The 7,193-nt window shown below is 42.9% G+C and overlaps 1 pseudogene; it reads right to left on the minus strand.

Moving 5' to 3' along the window:
- Positions 1 to 4,875: 4,875 nt before the first annotated feature.
- LOC119296973 lies at positions 4,876 to 6,870 on the minus strand (annotated as a pseudogene).
- Between the last annotated feature and the right edge of the window lie 323 nt (positions 6,871 to 7,193).

The raw sequence follows: 7,193 nt of genomic DNA on the forward strand, positions 1-7,193 counted from the left end.
TTGTGGATTCCCATCAACGCCAACGGCAAAGTTGAGTGTAGAAATCGTAACCCTAACGAATCACTTACTCGTCGTAGAAATCCTGCAGCATGAGACGTTGCAATGTTATAAAAAAATAGAGTGAAATTTTGTAACATCCCAAAATTCTAAATTTTGGAATGTTATAAAAAATAGATAGATTTGATTGATTGTTTGATTGCTTGTGTGAAATTGAGTGAAATTCGAAACCTTTTTGAAAGTTAAATGAGAGGGAATAAAAGGACTTTCCCAAACTTTCATTTTTGCATTCGTGATCTCCGTGAATTCAAATTCTTTTCACCACGAAACCCTGGAGAGAAGATAACATGACTTCTTCCATTTATTTAAATGACAAGGGTTTTTGAAAACATTTCAGATTCATTTGGAAAATATTTCCAATTCAGAAACTTCATGCAGCTCAATGATTTTCATGAGAAAGGATAAAATGACTTCTTCAAATTATATGAAATATGAGTTGGGAGTTTCAAAGAATTAAATTCAAAGTTCTTTTGAATTTATTTTCAATTTGGAGTTATTTGAGTTTTATTCAAATTATTTTTCTCCAAAAATAAAATATATGAAAATTAGGGTAACATGATTCCCTACAATAGAAAATTGGAGAAAAATTAATTTGAAATCATTTTGGTATTTTAAAAATGATTTTTGTTGGATTTTAATAGACCAGTAGCACTCTTTGATTTATCTGAATTTGTGTGGATTTTATTTGAAGTTATAAAAATGTTCATGTCGTAGAGAATCTTTTTCAGAAAATTTTGATATATTATATGCCTATATAATATTTTATTTATTTTTCTTTTATTATTTTGTCTGTCTGAGAAAATGTTAAAAAAAATCTCTCTCCGTCGACGACTGGGCCGGCCCAGCTCCCAGGCCAGGCCACGACCCAGAGCCCAGCCGCGCCCGAAGCCGCTCCGCTCCGCTCGCCCGCTCGCGCCTGCGATCGGCCGCCGCCTCGCTCAGCCACCGACAGGTGGGGCCCACCTGTCGGGTTCGTCCCCGACCTCTCGCCGGAGTCCCACACGCGCACGCTCCGCCGACCGACGTCGTGCTCAACCCGGACGCCTCCCTCACCTTGCCCCTCGCCCAAGGCTACCCGCCTATATAAACCTCGACCCCGGCACCGTTTTCGCCTCGAACCGCGACCGCCCTCGCCTCCGCACACGCCACGCCCTCGCCGGAGTTAGCCGTCACCGCCGGAGATCCATGTCGTCGCCCCGCTCCACCCCGCCACTCCCGACCGACGCCGCACACTCCATCCTCATCGCCGCGCCGCGCCGAGCGCCTTGACGCCCTTGCCGCTGCCGGAGACCCACCGGAGCCGCCGTCCCGTCGACGTCCGAGCCGCCGCGGCCGTCTTCCCCATCGCCGGCGACCTCGACGCCGCGGTAACCACCGCCTCTCCCCCTCGTTCGTCCGATCCAAGATCTACGGTTAGGAATAGATCTGTTCGTTTTTTTTCTTTTCCAACCATTTTCTTTAAGTAGTGAACGTCTGTTGTTTTAGTGTTTGCAGCGAACGTTCGTTAGATAGATTTTTTCTTCTTTTTCTTTTTCTGTTAATTTCGGCCAGGGACTTATATGTGAGGATTTTCTTCATAGATTAGTCCCTGTACTTCAATTGATCATTACTTTTTACTCGTTAGTCCAAATCCAACGAAACCAACGCTCACGTCTTCGTTATGATCTCCTCTAACCACTAATCCAACTCAAAAATATTTTTGAAAAGTTTAAAATTTGAATTAGATCAGATTTGAATTCAAACTTTGTTTGATCATAACCTGAGTTTCGTAGCTCCGTTTGAGTTGATTCTATTTGCAAATCGAAGCTCTTAACCTAAACATTCGAATAAGGCCAAATTCACATAATTTTGGTACTGTTAGAAATTGTTTTATGTTGCAAGAGTTATTTGCTTGGTTTGAAGTTTTCCGAATCGTCTTCTCCGTTCTTTCTGATCTTTTGAGTGATTGCTTATGTGTGGTTACTACTGCTTGCTTACGATAGATTGACCGGAGTGTGACGAGTAGAACTATCAAGAGTTTTGAGTGCGAATCATCTTCATCGACATTGCAGGAAAGTTCACACTTTGATCATATCCCTTTCGTACCCAGTTTTTATGCATTAGTTTCAACCCTCAAACATTGCATAAGTAGGATTGATAACATGTGGGTATTGGGAAGTAGTTACTGAGGTAGGAACCTATTGCCCTGTTACTATCAAACCCTTGGGAGTTACTTCTACGCGTTTCTTATATTGCTATGCTATGCTCGTAGACGTGGTTTGGGTATGAGTGAAATCCATGACAGATGTGAGATTGTTATTTAATGGTTCAACTTAAGGTAGCAACTTAAATACACATCTGGGTGGATTGCTAGGGGCACCCTGGGGATATACCAGCGGACTTGCCCGGACACCTGGGGTTATACCAGTGTTGTCCTAGGAGATCCCGGGGATATACCGTGTGATCATCCTATGGTCCGCCACCCAGACTCAAAGGGATCATAAGATTATTCATGCTAGAAACTTCCATGTGCAGCCACAAGCTATTATGGGCTCTAGCATAGTTGATTAAGTCGTGCAAACTCTTACAGTGGTAGACTAGCAGATGTAGGGGTTGTAGGTGGTATGGTCTACCCATCGTAAGGTGCAAACGCTTCTGAAAGACTATGTCTTGGTCATCCGTTTCTCAAACACCATGTAGTGCGAGAAATCCAACGGAGGAGATCGAGTCTTGTGGGGAAAAGTGCGCAAACCTCTGCAGAGTGTATAAACTAATCATGATTACCCGTATCCCCGGTTATAGACATCTTGAGTCTTTGGTGCTTGGATTTTCCTGTTGATCTCATCACGTTACTTTAAATTAAGTTTGTTGGGTTTAATGATGTTATTTAATTGGGATTGAGAATGCTGTCAACCATTCTCAATGTTCAACAACCACCATGATAGTTAAATAAAAATTTATTCCTTTGCAGTAGGGAAAAATTGGCTTTTCGCAAAAACCTTATAACCATAGAGCTTTTCCACCAGCCAAATATGCATGTAGTGATAGCCTTTATTCATCATTCTCTATGGTGTGAATTTGCCAGTACATTCAATGTACTGACCCTTTGTGGCTGCAACGTCTCATGTTGCAGGATTTCTATGACGAGTAAGTGATTCGTTAGGGTTACGATTTCTACACTCAACTTTGTCGTTGGTGTTGATGAGAATCCACAACCTTGTTACTTCCGCTATTTTGGATTGAGGTAATAGTATTTTACGTTATTTATACATGTGATTTACCTCTGTTATAAATCCTCAAGTACTGTGTATGTCAGCATACCGATCTAGGGATGACACTTAAACACAGAGACTTGATCCATTCGGGTCGGGTCGCTACATCAGTATTTTCTCATAATGTCTTATCATTTACTCGTGTCCTTTGACCAAGAGAATTATCGTAGACTCGGATACGGGATGGTTAATTTGGGGTTGGTAAAAATGTTTGTTCGTAACTGGTGGGTAACTATAAAGGTGACTTTTGTGTACACTGGCAAAGTATGCCATGGTACTAAATATGTCAAGACTGAAGTTTGCCCCTCCAGCGATGGAGAGATATGCTTTCCATTCTTTTGCACTGGTTTACCTTTTTTGGGGGGTGGGGAGGACTTTTTCTATTTTCTTTCTTTTCTTTTGTTTATTTTTGGTTCTCATTGGTTTCTTTGTTTTTCTTTGTTTCATTTTTGGCTTTTCATCGGATTTTTTCTTTCTCTTCTCGTATAGAGCAGGAACATTTTAAATACATGTTTAACAATTATTCAAATACATGAAAAATATACACGTTGACATTTTTGCCAATACTTGATTACCATTTTTTCAAACATATATTTTTATGTCAAATTTTCATACGCATTCTACCTTTCTGTATACATCTATTTAAAACATATTTTTTATGTCTACCTTCTTGCATACACATTGTACATTTTTGGTATACTTCAAGAATATTTTTTATATACATGTTTAACCTTTTAAACATATAATTTTTAATTCTAATTTTTTCCATAAACAATTGTACATTATTATATACATTGGGAACATTTTTTTATATGCGTTTAACAGTTTTTAAACACATGATTAACAATTTTTCATACATATGTTTTGATGTCTATTTTTTTCATAGACACTGTAAAAGCTTTTACTAGAATTAAGTACCATTTCTTTCCCATCAACTTTGCCATGTATTTCGTTACTGAAAATGTCTCTATTAGTTTGTTGCGATACTTATAGAATTATTATTATTATTATTTTAAATTTCGTGTACCATCGCATGGCCCATCACCTAGTCAGAAATAAATCCTAGGATTGAGGTCTGAACTGTAGATACACTGATGCGATTCTCACAAGTTACAACAGCTACCACCACATCACCTAGCCCTTGCACAGTTCAAGCCAGTAAACATCCTCTCATCTTTGGCTGACGAACCTATGTTATTTACAGCCAAACTATGAACAACAGCGTCATATATTTTAACAGCTTTTGTTTTGAACATCAACAAATAAAAGTAAATTGAGGGCATTTAAATCATTAGATAGACATTACGAGGCATGCCAGGAACATTAGAGAAAATGTGCATACAGAAAAATTAAAAACCAAATCAAAACACATAAAAACATGGTTCAACCAAAACATTTAGCCCACACGAGTTCACTAGCACATTTTATTTTCACCGGGACAAGTACATAAGAAAGTACCTGCATCTGCATACTGCAAGCAACATAACCCAGATAGCTGCATTACATGTAATACATAAATCAACTAAAGAAATTCAATCTCCAAGGTCTACATCCAGATTCCAAGTTTCAACAAACATGGTTGAAACTTCTTTGTCCTAGCCAGTTCTTCGCAGGAACCTCAGATGGTTTACCCTCTTCAGTTTGTTTATTTGATAGCTACTTTTCAGCTCGCTTCAGTGCTTCGCTTCTACCTGCATCAAAGAGAATAGCTCATGTTTTGAATGAGAAAAAAATTCTCGACAGCAAGAATTATTATTTTTATCCAACAAGAATAAGTCTCATGTTTATAAGTAACTAGCACAAAAAATAGAAAGATAAATAAAAGCAAGAATAAATTATGCATGTTAGTTTTGGTCAAATATATTATTCTTAAAGTGTAAACCCAGAGGAACCTAGTTTCTGTCACAAAAATTCAGCTTAACACAAACTTATTTTTATTGGATTGCCAGGATTTGTTTAATCAACTGATATACAGCATCGACAACACTGTACAGAACCAGTCGTGCATATCAATAACCCTCCATTGAATCACACTGTCATCAAGCCATAGCTCCTGAATAAGATGCACTAACTTGCTAAGCTCTAGATCCTACTGAAACCAGAATGGTACCAACACGATGATTCACTAGTTTTCATGGCAAGCATGGCATTCATACATATAGTCGCGTATAAAAACATAAAAGAAACTTACCATCATAAAGGAGTTACCTTAATATTGCTCAGGTACCCCTGCATGCAGATCTCACTAGTGCAGAAGCTGGACAAGTAATCGAACTTCTTGACATCAAGCTCAGCCAATCCTCGCAGTGTTGACTTCCTCACATCAATAGCAAACATCATTGCCAACTTGTCCATGTGCTTGGGTGTGGTTTCAGAAAGCAGGTAGACGACGTCATCATCCATGCTTAGGACGGGGTATCCCACTTGAAGTTCCTTCATGGTCTTGCTGCTCAGCATAATAGCCATGCGATCAGAAAGGCATGGCTCCAAGCTGACGTCTTTAACATCAAATACACAGTCACGGTTCCAGCGCTCCCCAGGCAAACCAACCGGCATTGCCATGCTCCATGTTGTGGACTTCCAGCCATCACGGATGACCTGATGAGATTTCCTTGAGATATTCCGCACCCAGTCAGTGTAGGAAACAGGGGTGGTGGCGGCGGCGTTGAGCACTTCTATTGACCGGAATTCCAACTCAACGTACTTGATCGAGTCTTTGTTTCGGCTGATAGTTACGTCCCGGAAAATGCTGGGGTCACCATTTCTGAGGAGGCGATCCCAGATAGACCTTGCCGGCACCGGCAGTGGAACATCCCGGAGCAGTGGGCGTTTCTTGAGCACGTCGCAAAAGAAGATGCCACGCCAGAGGTCCACCCAGGCGACCGTGCCATGCTCACCACCAATGGTGATGGTCTTCCCCGTCTCGTGGTACAGCCTCTCGACTGCTGCAGGTAAAGGGATGAGCTTGTCCCTCTTGAACTTATTCAGTGACAAGCGCTTGGAGACCCAAGCTTTAGAATTTGATGAGGACCTGTACAGGTGGAGGCGGAACTAAGACCTAATGAGCGCGTGGCCATCGTACAGGGAGTTAGCGTCACCGAGAGCAGCAACGACATAGCAAGCCGCCGTCTTGGCGGCTAATGAGGGCAGTTGCGGGGTCGTCTAGCCATATGGGGTCCGGGTTGGGTAGCAGATCTAGCCGCTGGGCGCGCGGGCTGTAGACGAAGTAGTCCCAGTCCGATGTTCCGGTGGTGCTGTTGGGGTGGATGGGAACGCAGAGGAGGACGAGATCTGCGTCGGTGGCCACAATCTTGGGCCCTGTTCTGCGGAATTCCAGGCCAGGGCAGTGGACACAAAAGTGGGAGAGATGTGGCGGGCGGGCGGCGCGGAGGGTCACCTTGATAGGCAAGCCGCTGCTGGTGGTGCCCTCGGCGGTGGTGTTGTTGGGAAGGTCGGCGATGTAGCACCACCTGTCGAGGAGGACCAGGCCTGACTCGCCTGAGCCTGAGGCGGCGGCGGCGGGCTCGGGAAGACAAGGTGGAACCCAGGAGGAAACAGCCATGTCCGTCCGTCAAGGGCGAGGTCCAAGCAGAGGCGAGGGGAAGAGAGAGATCCAAGCAGAGGCCAAGTCGATGCGTGCGTTCGTGCGTGCGGCTGCGGCGAGTGGACTCCTCGCGATGGATGGATCGATCTATCAATCAAGCAGAGGCGAGGGGGTCGGATGGGATGGCAGCAGGCGCCTCGATTTGGGAACGAGATTTTTGGGGGCTAGGACGGACCTAGGGTTCACCTTTGGGTAACGAACGACTCCGGTGTCCCCTCCCTCGTTCTCCTCCTCCTCTCTTCCTTCGTTTTTAGGTAAGGTTCTTGGACTGGCTGTTGATG

The sequence above is a fragment of the Triticum dicoccoides genome, chromosome 5A (assembly GCF_002162155.2).
Source record: "Triticum dicoccoides isolate Atlit2015 ecotype Zavitan chromosome 5A, WEW_v2.0, whole genome shotgun sequence".
Classification (NCBI taxonomy): Eukaryota; Viridiplantae; Streptophyta; class Magnoliopsida; order Poales; family Poaceae; genus Triticum; species Triticum dicoccoides.